The 27,782-nt window shown below is 39.2% G+C and overlaps 1 long non-coding RNA gene across 2 annotated transcripts in view; it reads right to left on the bottom strand.

Annotated features, from left to right (window-relative positions):
• Positions 1-9,236: 9,236 nt before the first annotated feature.
• The window catches only part of LOC102486141 (uncharacterized), a 491,111-nt gene continuing 472,565 nt past the window's right edge, over positions 9,237-27,782 (bottom strand). For both annotated transcript variants that reach the window (XR_003549230.1, XR_334384.2), the window contains exons 3-4: positions 9,433-9,567; positions 9,237-9,318 (exon numbers count right to left, since the gene is read on the bottom strand). This is a non-coding gene — a long non-coding RNA (uncharacterized LOC102486141). The remainder of the gene's footprint in view (positions 9,319-9,432; positions 9,568-27,782) is intronic.

Genomic DNA, 27,782 nt, shown 5'->3' with positions numbered 1-27,782 from the left:
AATAAAAAAAAAAAAAAAAAAAAAAAAAGGCTTGAGTAATTCTATCAGTCTTTTGTCATCACCAAAAATCATCTATAAATATGTCAAGTGTAAATACACTTTTTTTAGAAAAAATGAGTCCAAAAGTATGGTACTGTGTGTAGGAGATGGACGCAGGAGGGCATTCTCCTGATATTTGTGAACAGACCAATGATTTAAATGTCTTCTGCTGAAGATGAAGGAATTCCCTTTAGCTTTTTCATTTGCTAATTGAACTTATTAACCTCTAATTTAGTTGAACACGAATTTTTTTCAAAGTTCCTGAGTAGATGGGAAAATAAGGCCTGAATATTTGACTTGGAAAAGAAAGTAGGTCTGGGGAGAAACATGGTACTCACCCCTCAACGCATTGGTAGGTAGTCGTCATGGTGATAATGAGGCTCTTAATAAACCTTTCTGAGAAATATTTTGAAAACGGTGAAGACGGCTGTATTTTACTGACAGAGCACTGAACTGTTTTGAATATTATTTTTGACTTTTTGTGCTTAGAGTCATTTGTTTTTTTCTAGTAAGAAATTTCAAATGTGAAATAAAGAGAGATTTATGAAGAATTTAGTACTGTCAGTTGAAATCACCTGGATACTGTTCTTAATTCTGCTATTAATTTCCCTTATTTAAACAAATCACTTAATTGTTCTAGACTTTAGTGCCTCAATTTTCATTGCAGCATTTCAACTTATTTGTAATATACATGAGTCAAAATTCTACTTTGTTATGTGATCATATGATGGATCAAATTGGGCAAATACACTTAAAATACGAATTTTGTGGACTGGATTGCTCATTGTTACATTGAAGTGACATGAAAGGCCACCTTTGACTTCAAAGTGTGGTGGACTCCTATTATCACTAATACTGTAACACTGAATTTCAGAAAGTTCACAGGTGATTGTACAAGACTAAATTGCTTGTCAAGAGAGAATCAGGAATATCTGAGGGTAGTTTCCGAACTATCAATGCAGACGACTAGCCTCACTTCCCAGAATGCATCCCACTAGGTCACTTCCTGAAAGAGAAGTCTGTGAGGGCTGGTCATAGTGGCCTTTTTTGCACATGCCGCTCTCCCCTCACCACCCCCCCATGCTCCTTGTTTTACACTGCTATTTATTTTACACTGAATTTTATTTCACACTGACCCTAGCCTACCGTACATGAAATCTCAGTTTTTCATTCTGCAGATAATTTCTGACTGTGATTTTTAGATCTATTACTTTTTAGAGAGCTTTTATGTCACTAGAGACAGCTTTGCATTTTAATAAAGTTTCCAATCCTCCCGGGCTCTCTTCCCTGAAACAGCTCCAGCTCCCCAGGGCTGCAGAGGAGTTGAGCAGAGAGAGTAGAAGCTTTTGTGGACAGTGATGCTGATGGCAGATAACTCCAGCTGTCATTACAAGATCATCCAGATAAGGGGGGGGGCAATCAAGTAGGGGCTTATGGTCCACTTGAGTTTTTTCTGATTGTAAAACCAGCCATTTTTCAATTTAAATAATTTAAGGATTCCAGCTTCTCTATACTCTCAGGCTCATTTAGCCTCTTATTAGCTAACTATTTCTCCAGTTCAAGAGGTGGAAGGAAGAGTGCAAATTTTTTGTTATTGTTAATTCACAGCAGTGGGTAGTGGTGTGTAAATAAAAAATAAGCCAAATAAATTCGATCAGAAGAAAGAACAGGAATCCTTACAAACAGTCATAATTGATTTTGAAAAGTTAATTAAAAGCAAAAAAGAGACAAGTACTTAGTGGCCTAGAATATATCAATAGGTAAATGACAGGGAGGAGAGTGGAGAACATCGATTTCCAGCTAGCTAGGAGGAGGGAGCACACTAACATGCCCTTCATTTTAGCTGGAAAATCTCAAATTATTTTCTAAGTCGCTTTCCTCATGGTATTCTGGTAATGATCTGATCTTACGCTGTTCCCCTTGAAGGAAATAACTGCTGGGAGGAGGAGGAGGCAAGAGTAGAATGAAGCTGCACTCTCTCGAGGGATTCAGTTCAGGACTCCTTTACGGAACTCACCTGTGACAAACCCATGGCAGCAAGTGCAGCCAGGCAACCACAGACACACAGGGTCTCCTTTTTTCTCTCTTAGCTGTAACCTTCTGAATTTTCTTTTACATTTTATAGTCTTTCCTGCTTCCTGAATCTCTATGACCAAAGGCCAGCCATATATAGGGGTCTTGAAAAAGTTCATGGGAAATGCATATTAAGAAAAAATTATGCATGCATTTAAAAAATTTTTGTACCAAAATAAACTATTTTCCACAAACTTTTTGAAGTCCCTTTGTACTTGTTTTTCAAGTGGTACATATAAGAATTAGCACTCAAGTTATTCACTTTCATATGAGGAAGCTAGACATTAGAGTTTGCCAACAAGAAGCCAAGGCTCTTCTTCTACCTTTCAAGGGCATCTTACTGCAGACGTGTCTTGTATTTCTGTGTAGGTTTCTGGGACTGGAAAGCATGCCAGAGAACCCTATGCACAGACCTAACTTTTCCTTGACTTAAGAGACACATTCCACTCAGAGGAAGACATAGATTCCCTAGCATGAAGGTCAGAGCCTGAGAGAGAGAGAGAGATCTGGACAGCTAGTCAGAGAAAACATTCTGAGACAGGCGTAGGACCCGTGGTTGCCACCAAGAGTTGAGTCTGAGAGATAATCTTTAAATTATGAGAAAGGCAAGGAAGACGTGAAGATTCCTGACCAAACTAGGTCTTCGGTGAACACTTGAAAGGAATCTCCTTAAAAGGGAGGTAATATCAATAGCTTAAAAAAACCACAGTCAGAGGACCAGCAGTTAGCGTAATGGTTATGTTGTTGAACTCCCATGTAGTTGACTGTGGTTCGAGCCCTGGACCTGGTGGCTTAAACTCACACTGGGTGCGTGTGCGTGTGTGCCCAAGATCCGGAGAGGAGAATGGAGGAGAAGGGATTGCAGTGTGGCCATCCCCCCTGGGGAGAGATTTCTTGCTTTCTGTCTCTCTGTCTCTCTCTGTCTTTCTGGCTAGTGCACGCGCCCTATAGCAAAAAAACAAAACAAAACAAAAAACACAGTCGGAGAGACCAGGAAATGTGGCTTCTTTTTCCCTTTTCTTCCTCCTTTCCTCACTTTCTCCCATTTGTTCCTCTCCTTTACTTCCCATCTCCCTCCTCTTTACAGAAGAGAAGCGCATCTTTTCCTACAGAACTATCGAAGGTCTAATAACTGACGAGTAAGTAGATATCCGGAAAATATCCTGGGCTATCTCTATGTAAAGACTGAACTGTAGCCATCTGGACTGATGGTCTTCTTTCTCTCTCTCTCCTCTCATTTTAAAATTAGGAGAAACAGGACAAATGACAGATAAGCTATGAGTGCCAGAGACTGCTAATATTGCCTGCACTTCTGTATTCGTTTCTTCTTCTCTTTTCCTTCCTCTCTCTAATAGTTTCTTCCTGCTTTTCTTTCTTTCTTTTTTTTCACCAGAGCAGTTGTAATTACTGCCTTCCTGGACTGTAAGCTCTGTAAGGTCAGGGGTTCTGACTGAATTACTCATTACTGTATTCCCAGCACTTAGCACTGTGGTTAAATATTTGCTAAGTGATTGAATTAATAGGATTTACAATCCACAACATGAAAATGAAGGGTCGGTAAACATAGCCAGTTATGTAATAAATAAGCATTACTTTACAGGTCTCTCTCTCTCTCTCTCTTTTTTAAATCTATAGAAATTTGATGTACTTGTTTTTCAAGTGGTACATATAAGAATTAGCACTCAAGTTATTCACTTTCATATGAGGAAGCTAGACATTAGAGTTTGCCAACAAGAAGCCAAGGCTCTTCTTCTACCTTTCAAGGGCATCTTACTGCAGACGTGTCTTGTATTTCTGTGTAGGTTTCTGGGACTGGAAAGCATGCCAGAGAACCCTATGCACAGACCTAACTTTTCCTTGACTTAAGAGACACATTCCACTCAGAGGAAGACATAGATTCCCTAGCATGAAGGTCAGAGCCTGAGAGAGAGAGAGAGATCTGGACAGCTAGTCAGAGAAAACATTCTGAGACAGGCGTAGGACCCGTGGTTGCCACCAAGAGTTGAGTCTGAGAGATAATCTTTAAATTATGAGAAAGGCAAGGAAGACGTGAAGATTCCTGACCAAACTAGGTCTTCGGTGAACACTTGAAAGGAATCTCCTTAAAAGGGAGGTAATATCAATAGCTTAAAAAAACCACAGTCAGAGGACCAGCAGTTAGCGTAATGGTTATGTTGTTGAACTCCCATGTAGTTGACTGTGGTTCGAGCCCTGGACCTGGTGGCTTAAACTCACACTGGGTGCGTGTGCGTGTGTGCCCAAGATCCGGAGAGGAGAATGGAGGAGAAGGGATTGCAGTGTGGCCATCCCCCCTGGGGAGAGATTTCTTGCTTTCTGTCTCTCTGTCTCTCTCTGTCTTTCTGGCTAGTGCACGCGCCCTATAGCAAAAAAACAAAACAAAACAAAAAACACAGTCGGAGAGACCAGGAAATGTGGCTTCTTTTTCCCTTTTCTTCCTCCTTTCCTCACTTTCTCCCATTTGTTCCTCTCCTTTACTTCCCATCTCCCTCCTCTTTACAGAAGAGAAGCGCATCTTTTCCTACAGAACTATCGAAGGTCTAATAACTGACGAGTAAGTAGATATCCGGAAAATATCCTGGGCTATCTCTATGTAAAGACTGAACTGTAGCCATCTGGACTGATGGTCTTCTTTCTCTCTCTCTCCTCTCATTTTAAAATTAGGAGAAACAGGACAAATGACAGATAAGCTATGAGTGCCAGAGACTGCTAATATTGCCTGCACTTCTGTATTCGTTTCTTCTTCTCTTTTCCTTCCTCTCTCTAATAGTTTCTTCCTGCTTTTCTTTCTTTCTTTTTTTTCACCAGAGCAGTTGTAATTACTGCCTTCCTGGACTGTAAGCTCTGTAAGGTCAGGGGTTCTGACTGAATTACTCATTACTGTATTCCCAGCACTTAGCACTGTGGTTAAATATTTGCTAAGTGATTGAATTAATAGGATTTACAATCCACAACATGAAAATGAAGGGTCGGTAAACATAGCCAGTTATGTAATAAATAAGCATTACTTTACAGGTCTCTCTCTCTCTCTCTCTTTTTTAAATCTATAGAAATTTGATTAAAGAAAAATTTCCTAAAGTTCCATAAAATATTAGCCCTGAAGAATAAAAATAGATTTTTTTGAAAAAGTGGTGGTGGGAACCTATAGAAAAACAGTTTGGAATACTCTATACTATACTAAGTTCAAAGAGGTATTGATGATTTATCATAATTTTGCCAAGCATAATTTTTCAGTGTGAATTTCCTGGAGCAGGACACAGCATGGTACATTATCCAAAATTCTTTGACCATGCTACCTTTTACTTGGCATAGCTTGGGGGAACAGTGTTCCATAAACATGTTTTGAGAAAATAGGCATCTTATTTTAGCTTTATTTCCTTTCTTTTAAATTTAAGTCCTAATTATTATTTTCCATTGTGAGAAATACCTCAAGCCAATACCACAGAATGATTAAGAATGGTAAAGCTGGTTAAAAAATTTTTTTGGGGTGTTGTGTTACAACAATTATAATTTTTAAAAAAATCTTCCAAGCTATTACTTTACTAATAGTGAAAATACAGTGATGTTTTAGCTAATGGCCACAATAATGCATTGAGAATGAATGGTGCTGTCAAATAAAGGGCTTGATTTAGTCTACACCGTGTTACTCAGCAGCCTCTACCGCCTACACCCCGCATCTTTGCTAAACACCCTGATTTTGAACATAGGGCTACGGATCTCTTAGGTGTGATTTTGGTGGTATACTTTAGAATGCCTACACAAAAAGACCCACAACTGTGTGGGGAAGGTCGATAGTAGTTTCATAGGCTTAGCTCAGGAATAAGTGCTAAGACACTAGGTTACAAAACTGACATTGTCACTGACTCAGTGTGCCACCTTGGGTAACTCCTGCTTTTCTCATCTATAAGGTGACTTTAGCCAGTAAGTTCACCTTTTGACCTCCAGCATGGGTTTTTCATAAATAAATTTCACATGGAACTCTAATTTGCATGGAAGATAACACAGAAATGCTTTGGGTCAAGGGGACAGGATGGCCACTTGCCCGTCTCTGACTGCTCTGTGTCCCCTAAAGCCCTAGGAGTTCAGGGGAACATAGTTTGAAAACTATGGGGCCATGGTCATCATTAGGGTTGTTTTCAAGCCTTACTCCTGCCTCTAGGAATAAAAGCAGGAGTAAGTCTGAAATAGAAAAGAATGTCTGTGCCCATATTAAGTCCTGCGTATTCTTGTAAGTATACACAGATCCATTCAGCTACCAGAGAATACAGAACATGCCATGCTACATGGGGCAAGTGCTTTCTGAATTTCAATGTACAGTTTAGATTAAAAAAATAAGAAAAACATTAGGAGGATGACTCTTCAGTCATTCTATGAGTACATTTCAACATATAAACTTGGTGGCAAGTTAAAATTAAATGCAAATATTATTCCTGAAAATTTGCCCATTTATATAGTTTCCTGAGACCCTCTTAGTTTTTAATGGGCAAGGTTTTACTAAAAACAAAAAAGTGTTAATTACATAAATATGCGTATTCTCCTCAAAGCATTACACTATATTATGCTTACAAACAATAGAGAAATGAACACAAAACTATTTCAACAGAAATACTGCTTCTTGAACAGCCTTGAAAATTATGACATGTTTACTGGGAAAATGCATTACTCACGACAGGGTTACAAAAGCAATATTAACCTTCTTGAAATTTAATAGCAAAGTCAGCCATGTAGGAATCAGTACCAGACATGGTAATGTAACTACTCTTGCTAAGATTGTACATAAGATAAAACAGATATTTAAAGCTACATTAAGATATAGGTAAATAAAGAGTCCTTTGTAAGATTCAAAACATACAAGCATCCCAGCTAAAATTATAATGCAGGTTGTTCTAAGGGTAGTATTATTAATGAAAAGCCTTGCTCTCTTTTGTTTCTTTTAGCTTGATACCATTGTTTTTACAATTTTGTACAGAGTATCAGACATCAAATTTACCCTTAAATATACATGTTTATATCTTTCAAGGAGAAGACATGTATAATATTGATAAGTTACCAAATGTTTACACTGTATAAGACTGATTGGTCATTGTAATCTATCATCTAAGAGAATATTTGTTTCTACAAATATCTGTATCTATATCTATATCTATATAAAATTTATCCAGATATAACATCGATAATAAGCCAGGAAGTCCAAAGTAGTGGTAAAAAATGTATGCTAAAATATCTACTGTAATTATAGTGTATATTTACACTTTGTACTTATCATCAAATGCAATTTTGATTTGCAAAATAATTTTTCCGAAAATGCCTTTTGCTGCTATTGTTTTATTATAGGACCTGCTACTTGCCTGATCCTGTAAAAATATTGATGTGTAATGGGGACTCATGTTTTAAAAGGTTTCATTGTTTTAATAACCCTAATATAGTACCATTAAAATCTCTTACGTAGTTTTTATTAGAGAATGCTAGCTTCAGACATACTATAAATAAATAAATAAATAAATACAATAAAGGTCAAAAGTCGGAGAGGATAATAGCTGATGGTTTTGATAATGCTAATTATATATTACTGAGAATAAAGGTAGAAAGGGAAATATGAACACTAAAGAAAGATAAACATCCCAATGCTGGATTAAAAAAAATAATGAAAAAAATCCTTAAAATGTCTTTGTACTTCACTGTCATAATTCAAAGACATAATGAAGCCTGAATTAAAAATGTCAGTTTCTGTGAGTGTTGATAACTTGGTTCTTTGTTGGGCAAGTCAAAATGTGTCTGTTTGATAGGCAAAAATGACAGACTAAAAATGGGAGAAGTTGGATCTAAAAAAAGAAACACACACACACACGCACACACACATTCACGCACACACATGACTTTTTTAAAAAGGCCCATAATGTACTTGAAGGAGAAGACCTGTAGGGTAGGAGGCAATATCTTTAGGAAGTCACCGAGCAGCACTAAAAGGCGATGTCCGTGGCCAATCAAAACGATTTCTGTGACTGCTGGGGCTCTTGCATCTCTGTCTTTACACTAGACTGGAAACCCTTTGTACTAATTACCAGACTGCACCAGATTTTCTGGTTCAGTTCAATCCTATAATTGACTGACAGTGATGGGCAAGGAAGGGGAAAAATCCAGGCCCGCCACTGCAAGCAGAGGGTCAGAAATGGTCTCACAGAGAGCTAGCACAGCCTGGCACTAAAAGCAGGGTTAAGCAAGCACCATCAGCACGTTCTTCTAATTCCCAGGTTTAAAGGCAGTTAGGGAAAGCCCCACAGTCCCTGCTGCTCTCATCCTATAGACCGACTCTTGGCATGCGACCACTTTACATAACACGAATGGAGAATAGCTTCAAGTGTAAGTGGTAATTTTAGTTGTCATTGATTTTTATTTTGCTTCTGGGAAGTAGATACAGGTTTGTCTTCAAAACTCAAACAGAGCTGTCTTATGACAGTCAAGTAGAGTTTCATTCTATTTACAGAAACTTAGGAAAACAGTGCTGCTATTTCATTCGTAGAGCTCAGAAACCATTAGGTGCAAAGAATAGTTAGCTTATGATCTGTTAGATGAAGCAAAGTTAAGCATTTGAAAGCAGTTAACATAGAAATTCTCAGATCCTTGGCTTGTTTATGCCTTACCAGTTTGGATTTAAGTGCATCTCTCTAGCAGTCAATAAAATTATTGTCCATGAACACATACTTTTTAAAAATAAAAGGTAAATAATAATTTACACTTACTTAAAATTAATGCATTAAAAAGAAAAGAAATACTGAGCACTGGATTAAAGACTTAGTTGCCTCACCACCATTTGTTATTTACTTGGAACTATTCTCCACCCACTTTATTTCTACCCAAAAGAGCAGCCCCAGCGTTAGCAACACCAAACACTCAAAACACAGGTGCCAGAATCAGGGTCACAGTGAGAACGCAGGCCATTCGGTAGGCGAGTGAGAATTAGGGACTATCATGTTGAGGTCAATTGACTTGAAATTTAATCACAGTTTAAGCCCCTTTTTTCCTCCAGACTAAAGAGTAGCAGCACCTGTGCCAGCAGCCGCTCACGCTGCAGTTGACATAGCAGCCAGTTCAATTTTTAGTTACAAGTCAATTACTTACTGGAATAGAAAGAGAACATTTCATTCATTCCGTGGATGGTCACGTTTCCGGAGAAACCTGTCAGGCTTTCTTTCTCCAAAAGAAGAAAAAAGAAAAAAAAGTGAAAGTTAAAAATAAGTGCTATGCTGAGAAGTTTTAGAGCTAGGCCAGTAACTACAGCAGAGAGTTCTGCGAACAGCTTACCTTCCAGAGTTGAACACAGCTGTCCTGTGAGGCCTACCCCAGCTGAGAAGTCCTGGGACGCTCCTCATCAGAGTATCAAAACTGGGGGAAATTATAATAGGTGATTTACACCTGAGAAGAGGGACCAGCTGACTGCTGCAAGGAGAGAGCAAATGAGGAAAATGTCTTCCCACAGCTACAGTCAGTCCTTGTGCAAGGGGAGTTTCAAATGCACTGGCTATAGACTTTTGTCCAAAGCTGTGGTTCTTTCTTTTTTTTTTCTTTTCTTTTTTTTCTCCTTTCTTTTTTATTTTCTTTCTTTCTTTCTTTCTTTTTTTTTTAGTGAAGCTAGATTAGTTCATACAAAACTCAACAATACAGCACTGAAACCCATTGTTGATATTCAACATTTTTCACATAGCGGAACAGAATAGACAATACGGTATCTAGGAAACCATGGGCTGGATTACAAACTGATGATATCTCATCCTTCTGGGGGCCTGTAATCCTTTTTATTACCTACCACAGTAAAAAAAAAAAAAAATCACTGTGTGTGGGGGGAGCTCTCTCAGAATAAATCAATAACATTGCCATTCTTAGGAAAATAGGGTAAATGAAAATGAAATCTTGTTTACAGCACTAAATCTCAAAGTGCCATTTGCCTTTTATGGAAGTTATTAATTTTAAAACTTATTTGTGCCTTAACTTTATGTGAGCTTCCATAGGTTTTACAAAATTAAGTCATTTGTAGTTATTTACTTAAAAAAAACACTTAGACATCAACTTAGACTCTCTATTACTTATGATAAATACTTGGAAATTTATTTATTTCAAAGTGCCTAAGATTGGAAGTAAGGCATAAGTCCAAACTAATTTTTATTAATTTGTTCCAAAATATACATATTGGGTTATTAGAAAACTGTATTTTATCCCTCTATTAAAAACATGACAAAATTCAAGGATTTGGAGCCTTACTTGCCTGTTACACAGTGTAATAAGGAATTTTCACTTTTTAAGCTCGTATCTTTAACATTTTTCAATTTTAAATGCATTCCTTGATTATGCCTAACTGCAAAACCATCCTGTACAAGGAAATTGTGGCTATTAACCTTTTTGAAAATCTGGTCCAATTCCTTTTAAAAATGCAATCCAGTTCCCATACTTTTCTTAAGCCTCCAAACGGTCTAGGTAGCCACAGAAGTGATTGTCCCTACCAGTTTCTTTTCATCACTTCTGCAATTGACCAATTGACAACTGATTGATGGTTATCTTTTCACTTCAACAATGAGAGAAATTACCATCACTATAGCTATGTACAGTAAATGCCTCCAGAGTAAATTACATGATTCTAAAATTCTCCTTAGCTCACTTAGTAAAACATCAACACAAAAAAGTTTCTTTTTGCCTCTCCTTTCCTGTACCACAGACTTGGCCTTTCCTGTCAGCTGCAAAAAAAGAACTTGACAGCTTCTTTAAAAAGAGGAGGATAAAGGAACTTGGATAAAGGATGGCACTGGGCCTGTCTCAAGCAAGTGGCCATTCTCTGCACTTGGAAAAAAACGAGGCATGTGAGCACAGATAAGCCCATAGGAATACTCTAAAGACTAATCCCGGTGACCTTGAGATTCTCTTTCCTTCCTTAACCATTCCTGAACATGAGAGTAACAACCTAAATCCCGAACACAGAATTCCCAACTTATTTTTGAGTAGGCGTTGTTTCTCTTTGAAAGGAAATCACCCTTCTGTGTTTAAACTCCCTCAGCACTGCTCTTCCCTAGTGCTCAAACGCTATCCGGCGTCACGTTCGTCCTTTATGATGTGTTGATGCACAAACACATGAAGTTCTACTCCCAACTCTAAACTTAAATGTGTAAACCGTCAAGTGTATTTTATGCTCACATGAAGCTCTTACTCTTGTCGAGGAAGGGTATTCAAACATTTTTATTCCCCTGGCCCTGGGCAATTAAAATAACTTTTCTTTTGGCTGAAGTAAATAAGCTGCTATGAAAAGATAGGACTGATTTACTCTCTTCTCTTCCTAGCTCTAAGATCACATTATTTAAGGTGGAAATAAACTAAAAACAACCAACTCTTCAGGAAACTTCATTTCTTGCTATTTCTCTTGATATTTCAGACCTATGAAATTTGTTCTACTGCATTTCTTTTTTAATGTTTGTTTATTTATTTATTTATTTATTTACTTAAATTGCCAGAGGGCATTGTGCACTTGCCAGAGACAGAGAGATAAGAGGAGCGGGAGGGAGAGAGCACCCCTTGATGGGCTGTGGTTGTGCCGCATTCCCTTCTGCTCTGTTTCTCTATCTTATCGGGATTCTAGGATGTGTCCAATGTGTTTTTCAAGACACCAGGGCCAAGATTCGAACCCATGGTTGGCGATGTGGCACCTGCCTCCTTTTACCACTAGGCTATGGGGCTGTCCCTCTACTGAATCGTAAAACAAACTGAACCACAGTTTTATTGCCTACAGTGACTTGGCGTTGTCCAACTCTTTCCACCCCACGAACACTAGGACCTTATGCAGCGATTAAGTGAAAGGGGATACTGTTCCTCTTCACCACTGAGTCCACCTGGGCTGGGTGAGGTTTTGGCTATTAATGACCTCAGTTATATAATCAAACAATAACTTTTCTGTAAATATCAACTGTTAAGTCCTTTATCATGGTAAGCTCTGTAGGATATATGAGAAATATGAGATTCTGTTCAGCAGAAGTGGATAACTTATTTAGGAAAAAAAGATAATCACTAGGAAATAGCTACTGAATAAAACATAATGTACATAATGTAGAGATACATATGCACAAAAACATTATCTAATGGCACATTATATTTGGTATATAGATGGCACAAAATAAATATTGCTCACTTTAAAATGATTTATTTATCATCTTCCCTGTCACCTGCATTATATTTGTCAGCTATATTATTATTTAAATATCACTGATCACACTCATGAAATGTCACATTTATATCTTGACAGTTGACATCTAAAGACATCATAGTCTAGACATACAACAAACCATAACTGTATTAATTAAATTGCCTTCCAGGGTTTTTTTTTTTTGAGAGGTTTTGCTATTGGGCGTGTGCGCTTGCCAGAAAGACAGAGAGAGACAGAGAAACAGAGAGACAGAAAGTGAGAAATCATCCCCCCCCCCAGGGGCCACACCACAATCCCTTCTCCTCCATTCTCCTCTTGGGATCTTGGCACGCACGCACATGCACCCGACGTGAGTTTGTCACCGGGTCTGGGACTCGAACTGTGATCTACTACATGGGAGTCTAGCAACATAGGCATTATGCCAACTGCTAGTCCTCAGGTATTTTTTTTTATATGTAGTTTTTTTTTTTTTAATTTTGCTTTAGGATGCATGTGCTTGCTGGAGAGAGACAGAGACAGACACAGAGAGAGAGAGAGAGAGAGAGACAGACGGAGAGAATGGGAAATGAGAAAGGCTTTCCAGGGGTGATGCCATGCCACAATGCCCATTTTCTTGGGACTTAGGGACACATGCACGCATCCCCAGCATGTTTTCTAAGCCACCATGTCTGGGACTCGAACTGTGGAGTGGGCCATGTGAAATCCAGCCGCCCTAACCACACCATGCACTGGCCCATTTCCAAGTGCTCTTTACCCTTCTTTATCCACAGCCTTACTGCCTTCATCTTCTCTGCTTTCATCATTACACGTGTCTTGGTTCTAGAAACTATACTGCCCCTTTTACTTTTTTCTTATTACATAAAGCCTAAACTCCCCGGCTTAGTTCCCAGTATCCTGTCTCTTCCATTTTATTTCCTCTATTTTTCACCATCCAACTTACTACATATTAATCGTATTTCTTACTATTACCTACATGTCTAGAGGCACACCGTCATATTCTTCATTTTATCTTCAATCTGTGTAAGGCCCAAATAAACCATAGCTCACTTATACCCCAAATTCTGAGAGCAGAATGGAGGAGAAGGAATTGTGGCATGGCCAGGTGATTGCTCATTTTCCCTTTTCTGTGTCTTTCTCCAGTGAGCACTTGTGCCCTATGGCAAAAATCTTAAAAAAAAAAAAAAAGCAACTCTATTTCTCTTCTTTTCTTTTCTTTTCTTTCTTTCTTTTTTTTTTTTTTTTGAGGGGGAGAGGTTGCTATAGGGATGTGTGCTTGCTCAAGAGAGACTGAGAAGAGGAAGAGGAGAAATCACACCCCCATCTCCCATCAGGAGGGCTGGCCATGGCACAGTCCCTTCTTCTTCATGATTTTCTAGCCTCCAGGTCTGGGATGCGAACTCTGGTTGGTCATGTGGAACTCCAGCACCTTAACCATCATGTCACCTGCTGGCCCCTACAGTTGCATTTTTATGCCTGTTTGATTCATACCCTAGCCAAGGTGTGGTAAGAGAGATGTTTATTGAATACTTGGTAGTTGGAAGCAATGTAATAAGTACTTTATGTAAATTATTTCATTGAGCTCTCAAGATAACCTTATGAGATAGATATTATCATTGATGTCTTACGCGTGGGAACCTGGGACTTAGAGAGGTTAAAGAAATTGCTCAAGGCCACCTCAATGGTAAATGGCAGAGCTGGGTTTGGAACCCAGTTCTGTCTGGCTAAGACTTCGACACTTTACATTATTCAAAACTAATCCCAATAGTACAGATCTTGTTCATCCTCAGTAAATGATTCTGAGGAGTCTATCTGATAAATATGTGTGAGCAAAAGAAGATTTTTAAAAATCTTTTTCTTCACTGGACTACCAGTGTGGGGTACCATAGTTGATGATTATTTTTTGTTTGTGATGTCTCTTCCTTCACACATATCTTACCTATTCAGCTCTACCTACTCTCCCATTTTCAAGTTTCCTAGTTTTTCTCCCCACAGGGTGTGTGTTCTTGCAAGGGGTATGCGTGGGAGAGACAGACAGACAGACAGTGAGAGAGAAAGCAAGAAATCACCTTCCAGGAGGGATGGTCATGGTGCAATCTTTTCTCCTCCATTCTCCTCCTGGAGCACGCATGCATAGACAACCAGGTCCACATTTGCCATGACCACTACACCTTGACCACTACAGCCCCTGCTGGCCCATATTCCTACTTTTTTTTTTTTTTTGAGAGGTTTTATTTTTGCTATAGGGCACATGTGCTCGCCAGACAGACAGAGAGAGACAGAGAGACAGAAAGCGAGAAATCACCCCCTCGGGGGGATGGCCACGTCACAATCCCTTCTCCATTCTCCTCTTGGGATCTTGAACACGCATGCACATGTGCCTGGTGTGAGTTTTTAAGCCACCAGGTCTAGGACACGAACCGTGGTCAACTACATGGGAGTCCAGTGACACAGCCATTACACTAACTGCTGGTCCCCACATTCCTACTTTTTCAAAATTTCTCTGTGGACCTCTACTTAGACTTTCAAAGGTCTTCATACTCCCCTTCTTGCCCATTCAAAATAGCTATTACTTAAGACATAATAGTTAAAGGTGTTCTTGCTAACTATAAATGATGGATAGGTATTGGATTCTCTTCTGATTTACATACTTTTGGGGGAAATTCTTATTAACCTGAGAGAATATGCAAAGATAAAAATTTCAGGCCTTAAAGCTATGTAAAGCTTAGCAGATATTTTCCACTGAACCCTCAATGCATAAGTAGAAAGGATTTTGAAACACGTATGATGGTGGAGTTGTGAAATGAAAGAAATTATTCTCAGATCAGGTCTACCTGAGAACCAACTTTTAAATAACTTTTAAAGTTATTTCTAATTTGGAAGAGTAGTCGTGAATCTTTTAGAGAATACATTGAAGACAATGGGCTTCCTCCCCAGTTATATACAACCTTTTCACAAATTTTTTTCATGGAATTCACAGACCTTTAAGGAAACCATAGGGTAAACCCTTGCCCCAAGTTGCTGTTTTTGGGGGTTGTGTTTCCTTCCTTCAACTTCTAAACATATGACTTTTTTTTTTTTAAGAGAAATTTTGCTATAGGGTGCATGTGCTCATTGGAGAGACAGATCAATCCCCAGGGAGGATGGCCATACCACAATTCCCTCTTCTCTATTCTCCTCTAGGGATTTGTGGCACATATGCACATGCACCCAGTGTGAGTTTTAAGTAGGCAGGTCTGGGACTTGAACGGCAGTCAACTACATGGGAGTCCAGCAACATAACCATAGTAAATGAAACAGAAAATAAATGAACTATACAGAAAAATAAATGAAGGCAAAAAAGCTGATTCTTTAAAAAGATAAACAAGATTGACACACCACTACCTAGACTAATTAAGAAGAAAGGAACCAGATAATTAACATTTGCAATAAATCAGGCAACGTTAGAACAGACATAATAGAAACAAAATACTTCATTAGAGGATACTATGAGTGACTATACACCAACAAACAAAAGAAACCTAGATGAGATGGACAAATTCCTGGACATGTATAATCTACCGAGGTTGACTCAGGAGGACACAGAAAGCCTGAATAGACCTGTAACAAGTGATGAGATTAATTTAGTAATAAATAATCTCCCAACAAAGAAAAGCCCAGGTGCTGATGGCTTCACTGCTGAATGCTACAAAACTTTTAAAGAAGAAGTAACCCCTATTCTACTCAAACTGTTCTAGGGATCCAAAAGGATGGAACACTTCCAAATTCATTCTATGAAGCCTCCATCACCCTCATTCCCAAAATGAATAAAGATACGACAAGAAAGGAAAATTACAGACCTATATCTCTGATGAATATCGATGCAAAAATTCTCAAAAAGATACTTGCTAACCATATTAAACAGCATATAAAAAGATTATTCATCACTACCAGGTAGACTTTATTCCAGGAATGCAAGAGTCATTCAACATACATAAAGTCATAAATGTAATACACCATATTAACAGAAAGAAAGATAAAAATCATATGATCATTTCAATAGATGCAGAAAAAGCATTTGACAAAATACATTTCTTCATGATTAAGACTCTCACTAAGATCAGCAAAGAAGGATCATTTCTCAGCATAATAAATACCATCTATGAGAAACCTATAGCTAACATATACTGAAGGGGGAAAAGCTAAAAGCTTATCCACTAAAAACTGGTAGAAGACAAGGCCTCTACTCTCTTCACTCTTATTCAATAAAGTACTGGAAGTCCTAGCCAATGCAATCAGACAAGAGAATGAAATAAAAGGCATTCCAATAGGGAAAGAAAAGTTGAAATTATCTCTGCTTGCAGATGACATGATTGTATACATAGAAGACTCAATATTATCCATAAAAACATGTCTTAAAGTAATAAATGCATAAAATGGCAGGATACAAAATTAACTTACAAAAATCTTTAGCATTTCTGTATATAAAAAAGCAGCACGCAGAGACAGAACTGAAGAAAGTAATCCCATTTACCATAACCACAAAAAGTGTAAGATACCTAGGAATAAAACTAACCAAGGAAGTTAAGGACATCTATAAAGAAAACTATGAAAATATATAAAAAGAAATGGAAAAGGATACAAAAAAAAATGGAAGGACATACCATGTTCCTGGATTGGGAGAATTAATATATAAAAATGGCAATCCTGCCCAAATTAATCTACATGTTTAATGCAAACCCTATAAAATTACAAGAGACATTCTTTTTTATTTTTTGAGAGGGTTTTGCTATAGGGCGCGTGCACTCACCAGACAGACAGAGAGAGACAGAGAGATAGAAAGTGAGAAATCACCCCCCAGGGGGGATGGCCATGCCGCAATCCCTTCTCCTCCGTTCCCCTCTCGGGATCTTGGGCACACACGCACATGCGCCCGGTGTGAGTTTTAAGCCACCCGGTCCGGGACATGAACCACAGTCGACTACATGGGAGTCCAGCGACATAGCCATTATGCTAACTGCTGGTCCCCACAAGAGACATTCTTCACAGATCTAAAAAAGACAATCATAGAATTTGTCTGGAATCATAAAAGACCCCATATTGCCAAAGCCACCCTGTGCAAGAAGAGTGGAGTGGGTGGGATCTCACTCCCTGACCCCCAAATATATTACAAAGCTGTCATAATCAAGACAGCATGGTAGGTGTGTGGTCCACTCATCCTCCCTGGATGTGGCAGCTGCAAGCTGGGTCCTTAGCACAGTCCACCCTGGACTTTCCTTGTCCCCAAGTTAGAATTTGGATGTGAAGTCACTTTTTTGTTTTTAAGAGGTTTTTGCTATAGGGCACGTGCACTTGCCAGAAAGACAGAGAGAGAGAGACAGAAAGCGAGAAATCACCCCCCAGGGGGGATAGCCATGCTGCAATCCGTTCTCCTCCATTCTCCTCTCGGGATTTTGGGCACGCACACACTCACACCTGGCATGAGTTTAAGCCACCGGGTCCAGGACTCGAACTGCAGTCAACTACATGGGAGTCCAGTGACACAGCCATTACACTAACTGCTGGTCCCCTGACATCACTTTTCTAACCCACCTCACAGAAGACTGTTGACATACAAGTTTGGATCTTTCCAGTAATCTGACTTACGGAATGCTTCAGGTTCAAAGAATTTCCTTTTGTAAAAACTTTGACTAGATGCCTACTAGAAGTGCCTAACATATTTCCCTCTCAAGATGAAAGGACCAAAACAAAGAATAAGCAACTTACATCCATTGCTGTGTTCAAGCGAAAGTGTTGGAGTGCAGTGTGAGTGTGGTAGAGATACACAGAGCATGGAGACTCAGGAAGGCTTTGTAGAGAGGGGAGCAAAGTGCTCAGCATCTCCGGCCCTATTGCCCTAGTCACAATCAACTAGGAACTAGAAGGGACTTCTTGTTCTGGGAAAAGAATAAGCAAGAAACCTTCAGCAGTACCATTGACACCTCCGACACCTGAATTTTACCACAGAGAAATTCTATAGCCCTCACAGGCCCTGAGCCCAATTTAGGGAGTGACCAGGGATTGTACACACTGCTGAATTACCACAGGGGAGAAGTCCAGTCTTTGTTGTACCATCACCCCACACGGGTTGTGGCAAAGCTATCCTGTGACCATATCCACCTGCATGGTGCAGGAACAGCTGGACAAACATCTTCTCCCAAAACCACTAGCACCAGGAGCTATTGAAGCAGCTTTACCTCCCCCACATACTTGTATGTCCCATGGGACTGGCAGAGTGAGCAACCCTGCCCACAGCTCAGTTTCAGAGAGGGCCTGACCCTCTGCATCTTCAAGAATCAGGTTGGGAGAGTGACTGCATTGCTCGAGAAACCCCACCCTGTCACGGTCCAAGAACAGCCAGCGAGGCCACTGCATAACTTCTAGTAATCACTGATACTGATTGCAGGTGAAGATACTACTATACCACTGTGCCTAGCTAGAGCCAAAGCCAACATAGTCTATACAACTGGCATCCTAGGACACAACTACTGAAGAAAATCTTTTCCCCTGGAACATCATCCTATAAAACTAATACAACTGGGGGACCAGCAGTTAGCGTAATGGCTATGTCACTGGACTCCCACATAGTCGACCACGGTTCGAGTTCCGGACCTGGTGGCTTAAACTCACGCTGGGTGCGTGTGCGTGCGTGCCCAAGATCCCGAGAGGAGAATGGAGGAGAAGGGATTGCAGTGTGGCCATCCCCCCTGGGGGGTGATTTCTTGCTTTCTGTCTCTCTGTCTCTCTCTCTCTGGCGAGCGCATGTGCCCTATGGCAAATACCTCTCCAAAAGGAAAAGAAAACGGGTACAACTATTCACCAGATGAACAAATATCAATATAGGGATACAAGATACCTGAAAAAACAAGCTAGCATGACACTCCCAAAGCAATAAAATAATACTCCAGCAACATACCCCACAATGAAGGAAATCTGTGAAATGTCTAAAAATGAATTCTACATTTTTACTATAAGGAAACTCAATGAGATACAAGAGAATAGTGATAGGCAATTCAAAGAATTAATGAAACCATCATGTGAGCTGAAAGATTCAGTCCACAAAGTAGCAGAGGTCATTAAAAATGACCAAAAAGAAATCTTGGAGCAGAAGGAGCCAAAGAAAGAAATACCATGTATAATCAGGAACTTTAACAATGGATTTTATCAAGCAGAGGAAAGAATTTCCAAACTTGAAGAAAAGTCATTCGAAATAATCAAGTCAGAGAGAAAAACAGAAAAAAGAATAAAAAAGAATGAACACATCAGGAACTTTAATGATAGACTTTTTCAAGCAGAGGAAAGAATTTCCAAACTTGAAGACAAGTCATTTGAAATAATCAAGTCAGATAGAAAAACAGAAAAATGAATACAGGACATATGGGACAGTATTGAATGAACCAATATTCGTGTTATGGGAGTTCCAGAAGAAGAGACAGGAAAAGACATAGAAAAGTTATTTCATGAAATAATAGCTCAAGTATTCACAAGTCTCAGGAGAGAGATGCACATCTAGATACAGGAAGCTCAAAGGTCCCCAAAAAGATTGAACCCAAAAAGATCCTCTCCAAGTCACATTATAGTGAAACTGTCAAAATGTAAAGACAAGGAGAGAATTCTAAAAACAGGAAGAGAAAAGGGACAAGTCACATATAAGGGAATCTCCATTAGACTAACAGCAGATGTCTCAGTAGAGACCTTACAAGTTAGAAGAGAATGGCATGATATATTTAAAGTATTGAAAGAAAAAAACTGCCAGCCAAGAATACTTTATCCAGCAAAGCTGTCCTTCAGAAGTGAAGAAAAAAAATAAAGTCTTTCCCAGACAAGCAAAAACTGAGGGAATTTGTCTCCACAAGACCAGCTTTATAAGAAACGCTTAAGGGAGTGCTACATCTGGAAGCAAATGGATAATTACCATCATAAACTAAGCACATGAAAGTATAAAACTCACTGGGAACATATGCAAGTGAGAAAGAAAATCCTTAACTTCAGAGAAAATCATCAAATCACAAAGATAAACAGGAAGGAATAAGTGAAATACAAAATTAGAAAATATGAAATGATAGGAGAAAATCCTCATCTGTTGAATGTAAATAGGTTAGATATATACTTGTGGGATAGGTTTTAAAAAAGACAAACTGTATACTTCATAAAAATCTTACTTCAGTCCTAATGACTTATTGACAAAGTGAGAGAATGAAAAGTGTTTTTATGGAAATAGAAACCAAAAGTAAGCAGGATTGTTATGTCAGATAAAATAGACTTTTAAGTAAAAAATTTGTAAAAAGAGAACTGGATCCACAGCCTCATGGTTAAAGAAGTCAAATCCTGGCCCTACTGGCTTGACAAATATTCCAGGCTTGTTGCCCCAGATTGTGACAGGCTGTGGAAATGGAGTGATTGTGTCCCATTGGGGGAGGTGTGCTCTCTCTGGTGAGCATATCCCCCCCTACTGTCTCTTTTATAGATAAAGTCATTATATGATGATACAAGAATCAATTTAGCAAGATGACTTAATGATGGTAATTACATATACACCCAAATACATAAATCATATATTACGAGATCCAAAAGGGAGAGATAGACACCCCATTCCCAGCATGGAGAGATCATCTAGACAGGAAATCCTTGATAAAGTCTGAACTGGGCTAGTTCATAGCATGGTGGGTAAGGTGGCTGGATTCTACATGGCCAACCATATGGTTAGAGTCTCAGATCCAGTGGCCCAAGAAACATGCTAGCATGTGTGTATGCATGCCCAAAAGGAGGGAGAGATGGAGAAAGAATTGCAGATGATCATTCCCCCCGTGTGGGGTGCTTTTTTATTTTTCCTCTCTCTGTCTCCTGCAAGTGCATTGTGCCCTCTGGCTAAATAGAGAATTAAAAATCTGAGTTAAATTGCACTGTAAACCAAATGGACTCAATTTGGCATTTATAAAACACTTTATTCAGCAGATGTAGGATGTATGCTTATCAGCACCTTGGAGCATTCTCCAAGATAGACTATGTGTAAGGTTACAAAATAAGCCTCAACAAAAATCTTAAAATCTGTATCAAGTACTTTTTCTGACCACAGTAGATCGAAATAGAAATTAGTAGAAAGAGGGGCTTAGAAAACTGTAAAGATATATGGGATCAAACATCATGCTCCTGGGCCACTGGGCCAATGAAGAGATTAAGTAGGAAATTTAAATATTTCTCAAAACAAATGAAAATGAGAACACAACACAGGGAAACTTATGAGATATAGCAAACATGGCATTACGAAGGAAGTTTTTAGCAATAAACACCTTTATCTAAGAAGTAGAAAGGCTTCAGATAACCTAACAATGTACCTCAAGGAGCTGGCAAAGGAAGCACACACCAAACTTAGAAGGACAGGAAGAGTCAAGGATGACAGCAGAAGTAAATGAGACAAATACAAAAGATCTATGAGTATTTTCTGTTTTCCTTTTAAAATTTTGCCAAGTGGTGTGCGTGTGATAGGTAGGAGAAAATCAAAAGCATCCTTCATAAGGGCCTGGCCATGCCACTGCAGTCTTCTCTCCATTTCTCTCTCTCTAGTCATGGCTTTCAAGCTGCTGGGTTGGCTGCATGGGATCCAGCTGTCTTAACCACTAGGCCACAGGCTGACCCAAAAAGACGTATTGAAACAAAAAGTTGATTTTTTTACTCATGAAAGGACAGAATTAGCAGAAACAGAAAGATTGGAAGGTATAATAGCAGGGAGGACAACTGTAGATGCTAGAGATAGTACAGGGTGTTGGCTAATAGGGGGTGGGTAATAAGGGAGAGAGAGGAACAGGGAAAAAGTATTTAATTGATGCAAAAATGAAAAAAGTAGTTTAAGAAATAGATAAGTTTTTGTGGAACAGATTTTAGCTCCTCTTACGTGTGGTAAGAACGAAAAAAAGTATGTTATTCTTATGTAGCTATATTTATCTCTATCTCATAACATTTTGTAAACTTCAAATATACCCAATAAAAGATATTTTTTAAAAGTAAAAAACAACAATAACAACAACAACAAAAACCCCAGCTTGGTATTGGCACACAAAAATAGACAAGAGGACCAATGGAATAGAGATCCCAGAAATAAACCCAAAACATACAGCCAACTGATATTTGACAAAGGAAAACCTCTTTAGAAAATGGTGCTGGAAAACCTGGGAATCCACGTGCAGAAAGATGAATCTGAACCCCTGTCATTATTAACAAAAATCAACTCAAAGTGGATCAAAGATCTTAACCTAAGACCTCAAACTATAAATCTACTGGTGGAAAACACTGGGGAAACTCTGGGAGACATTGGGGTAGGCAAAGACTTCTCAAGGAAGACCCCCAAAGCACAGGCAATAATCCCCAAAATAGACAGGTGGGATTACATCAGATTAAGAAATTTCTGCACAGCAAAAGACACAATAATTAGTGTGAATTGACCTCAGAATGGGAGAGAATTTTTGTTAACTATGCCTCAGATAAGGGACTGATAACCAGAATACACAGGGAACTCAAGCGGCTTACCCAGAAGAAAATGATTAACCCAATTAAGAGATGGGGAAATGAGCTGAATAAACAACTCTCTAAGGAAGACATATGAACAGCCAAAAGCATATGAAAAAATGTTCAACATCCCTCATCATAAGGGAGATACAGGTCAAAACCACAATGAGATACCACCTAATGCTTCAGAATGGCAAAGATTAAAAAAAAAGGTAAGTACCGACCGGGATGTAGTCAAAGGGGAACTCTCATACATTGTTGGTGGGAATGCAAATCAGTCCAGCCACTGTGGAGAACAATGTGGCGGGTTCTCGGTTCCTCAAGGACCTTCAAATAGAACTACCATATGATCCAGCTGGGTATCTACCCGAAGGACAGGAGAACATTCATTTGGAAAAGCACTTGCACAACTATATTTATTGTGCATTATTCATGATTGCTAAGACATGGAACTAACCCAAATGTCCACAAACAGATGAATAGATCAGAAAATTGTGGCACATATACCCCATGGAATACTATTCAGTCATAAAAAAACAACAAGATCCTGGCATTTGATAGAAAGTGGATGACTATGGAAGATTTATTGCTGAGTGAAGCAAGTCAGGCTATGAAACAGAGACATTGTATGTCTCCACTTAACATATACTGACTCTCTATACTCTACGGTAGAGGCTGAAAGACTGAAGAACATAAACGCATTAAAAATTGTTTTGGACAGTGAGGACAATGTGGTAGGAGAGTGGGAGGGGAAGGAGTACAGGAAGGGGAATTTGGGAAAATATGGAGAAGACATTTGTGTTACAGAGATATGGTTTGTTGCCTGTTCGTGATGTCGTATATAATAGACTCAACTTGTCTGCTGTGTGGTGTGTATCATTTTGGGTAAAATCTCTTTATAAACTAAATGATGTATAATGATTGAATGTATAAATAATAATAAATAATAATAAAAAATTTTTAAAAATATTTGAAATGCTAAAATAAAAAAGAAAAAAATCATTTTCTGAATCAGTGGATGTCCTAGTACTTTCCCTGAACTAGAGTATCACCATTCCTCAGAAACTTGTTAGAAATACAGATTCTTGGATGTACCACACAGACTTAGTGAATCACAAAACTCTTTTTCTTTTTTATTTTTAAATAATTTATTTAATTTTATTTGCCATCATCATCATTATTATTATTATTTAATTTTTGCCACAAGGCATGTGCGCTTACCAGAAAGAAACTGAGAGAGAGAGAGAGAAAGTGAGAAAGCAAGCTTCCAGTTCTGAGACTCAAACCATGGTTGGGCATGTGGAAGTCCAGCGCCTTAACTACCATGGCACCTGCTGGGCCTGAATCACAAAATCTTAAAAGTGGAGTTAAGTAACCTGTATTTCAACAAGTTCTCCAGGTAAATTCTTCATGGTCAAGTTTAAGAATGACTTAGCTCTAAGTGGTTGAAGACTTTCAGAACTTTGAGTAACAACCCAATGGCAATAGACTCATATCTGATTTGTTCTCAAGGCTGACAGTGGTTGCTTGTGCATGAATGGTTGTTTTAATTCAAGGAGGGTTGAGAGGGATGACAGTCAGGACAGAAGACACAGACTTGAGACATTATAATAGAAAAGGCAGGTTAACCCATCAGAGTGGATGAATTATAATAAAGTATGTGGCATGTACAGTAAAAAATGAAGCCAAAGGACAACAACTCAGAGACTACCTACAGTTGGAATCAAGAGGAGGAAGAAAGACTAGCAAAAAAGGAGACATACAACTGGCAGAGACACTCCTACTGAGTGATGCGGTAGCACAGAAACTTGAACAAAGGCTGGCCAATCTGCACTTTAAAATGAGGCCTAAAGTTGATTGGGTTGATTTTAGAAATGTTGAAAAAGGAGGGAGACCAGCAGATGGTGTAATGGTTACATTGCTGGACTCCCATGTAGTCAACTGGTTTTGATTCCTGGACCCAGTGGCTTAAATTCACGCCGGGTGCATGTGCATGTGTGCCCCAAATCCCAAGAGGAGAATAGAGGAGAAGGAATTGCAGTGCTGACATGCCCCCTGGTAGGTGATTTCTTGCTTTCTGTCTCTCTGTCTCTTTCTGTCTTTCTGGTGAGCACACATGTCCTATAGCAAAAACCTCTCAAAAAAAAAAAATGGAAAAGGGAGCTGACTTACAAGAAATTCACTGATAAACTTTAATTGAGGAATTTAATAATGAGGTGGAAGTAAAGCTAGAGTTCGAGGACTTGGGAAAGAATGGGGGGGATTTAGTAAAAACAGTGGGTATGAAGAGTATGAAGGACATGATGGGAAAGACTAGAAAGGGGGTCAGTTACTGGGATCAGCAGGCCTGTGGAAGCCAGTATGTGTGGGGGGAAGTAAACGTATTGTAGGAACTAAAGGGGGAAGCCCTCGTTAACCAAGAAGGAAGAGAAGCTCCCAAGGGAACAAGTTAAGAATAGAAAATAGCCAAAGGTCTCAGAGATGCCTGAGTGGTAAAAGAAAGGAAATATGGGAGGATCCATGTGGTTGAGTGGCTTGTGAAGTATGAAGAAGTATGAAACAGGGCATGTCTTAGAGCAAGCAACAAGCTCCGAAGAGGAAGTAAAATAATTTGCTAAAGTTTAAAAAAGTGGAGAGATAGAGAGACAGAACCTTCCCCCCTCCCCCCAGGAGGGATGGCCATGCCACAATCCCTTCTCCTCCATTCTTCTCTTGGGATTTTGAGCATGCATACACACACGCCTGGTATAAGTTTTAAGCCACTGGGTCAGGACTCAAACAGCGGCTGACTACGTAGGAGTCCAGTGATGTAACCATTATGCCATCTGCTGGTCCCAATATTTTTTTTGCTAGGCGTGACAGAAGGTGGAAGTGCTTATGGATACACACGAAAAATGAGGAAAAATACATTTCTTTATGGCCTGGCCCTGGCTACCTCTTACTTCCAAGTTTCTTTTTTGCATAAGTCTGTAGTGTTAACTCCTGCTCGACTTAGCTTTCCTGATTTTTTTGGTGGCTCTTTTCCCATGCTCCGTAATAGGTCATATTCCTGGGGTCTGCCCTTTGGCCATCTTCTCTTTTCAGTCTCCACTTTCTCTGTGGCCACAACTCCCCCATGGCTTTCTCAGCTTAGTTATCGAATTCAAAGCCAGCCCTGATATTTTTCTGAAGTTCTAGATCAGTATTCGACTGTTCCCATCTCAAGCTTCGCTATATGTAAATTGAACTCCATATATACTGCACCATTACCTAACTCATACAAGCTCCTCTGTCTATCCCACTCATCTGTTTTCAGTGGTCTCACCAGTAATTTCTTCGATCTTTGAAGGAAGAAGCCATCAGTGATCTCTTTTTACTCATGAATCCTGGTAACTAACGATTGTCCAGTTTTTAATGAATATTACTTATCAAATATTGCACTTTTCTTTTAAAATTCATAATCCAAAGTTCAATCCTTCACTATCCCTCATAATAACCTTCTAGCAAATCTCTCAAGTTCTAATAGTTCCCCTCTTTAACTCATCTTCCATTTCATGACAGCAGTTATCACCCTATTGGGTCATCAGAAAAGTCATGACATATTTTTCTGTTTTTTTTTTTCTATGCAAAAATACATCATGAATTTTCCAACAACTCAATAAAATGCATATCTGGGACCAGTCTCAAGGTGCAGTGGTTAAGTGTTGTACATTGGGAGCTGGATCCCGGGCAGGCACCTGTGTGTGACCAAAATCCTCATGGGATGGAGGGACGGAGGAAAAAGTATTGCATCATGACCATGCCCCATTAAGGGATTCTCTCTCTCTCTCATACAGACATGTTCTGGCAAAAATAAATAAGTAAAATTTAGATCTGTTTATGCCTCTCACTTCTTATGATTATTCATGTCCTACAGTTACAGTTTTTATATAATGTTCTGAAGACCTCAGGTTTCTAGAAGTGATTTAAGTCTCCAAAATTAAATTATGAATCTAATCATGGAAATGTACTTATCAGAGCCAATGGGGCAAAACTATATCCGTGGACTCACAGAACGCTTTATCTACCATCAATAGCATTCTACACACCATTGCTTCTGACCGAGGAATGCACTTTGCAGTCAAAGAGGTGCAGCAATGGGCTCATGATCATGGATTTCACTGGTCATGCCATGTTCCTCAGTGTCCTGAAGTGGCTAGTTTGATAGAATAGTGCAATGGTCTTCTGAAGCTGCAGTTGCAGCACCAGCGAGGTGGCAATACTTTGCAGGGTTGGGATATGGTTCTCCAGAAGGCTGCACATACTCTAAGTCAATGTTCAATACATGGTACTGTTTCTCCCAGGGTCCAGGAATCAAGAGATATAAATGGGAGTAATACCACTTACCACTACCCCCAATGATCTACTAGCAAATTTTTTGCTATCTGTTCCTGTAACATTATGTTCTTCTGGTCTAGAGGTTTTAGTTCCAGAGGAAAGAATCCTTCTATCAGGAGACACAATCAGTGATTTCATTGAAATGGAAGTGAAGACTTTCTCCTGGGCCCTTTGGGCTCCTTATGCCTTTGCACAATCGGCAAATAAGGGAGTGATAGTGCTGGCTGGGATGATTGATCCAGACTACCAAGAGGAAATTGGACTGTGCTCCATGGTGGAGGTAAGGAAGGATACATCTGAAATACAGGAGATCCCTTAGGATGTCTCTGAATATATTCATGCCCTGTCATTAAAGTCAACAGGAAATTACAACAACCCAATCAAGGCAGACTACAAATCACCCAGACTCTTTAGGAATGGAAAGTTTGGAACATCCCACCCCGTAAACAGTCAAGATCAGCTGAAGTGCTTGAAGAAGGTAAAGGAAATATGGGTAAGAAAAGAATGGGTACTAAAAATTGTTTTAAATATCAGCTCTGACCCTGAGACCAATCATAGAAATGAAGACTGAATTGTCATAAGAATATTCCCCCATTCC

Source organism: Tupaia chinensis, unplaced genomic scaffold, assembly GCF_000334495.1.
Source record: "Tupaia chinensis unplaced genomic scaffold, TupChi_1.0 Scaffold000212_1, whole genome shotgun sequence".
Classification (NCBI taxonomy): domain Eukaryota; kingdom Metazoa; phylum Chordata; class Mammalia; order Scandentia; family Tupaiidae; genus Tupaia; species Tupaia belangeri.
The sequence above is the reverse complement of the archived record's forward strand: the minus strand, read 5'-3'. Positions and strand labels throughout refer to the sequence as shown.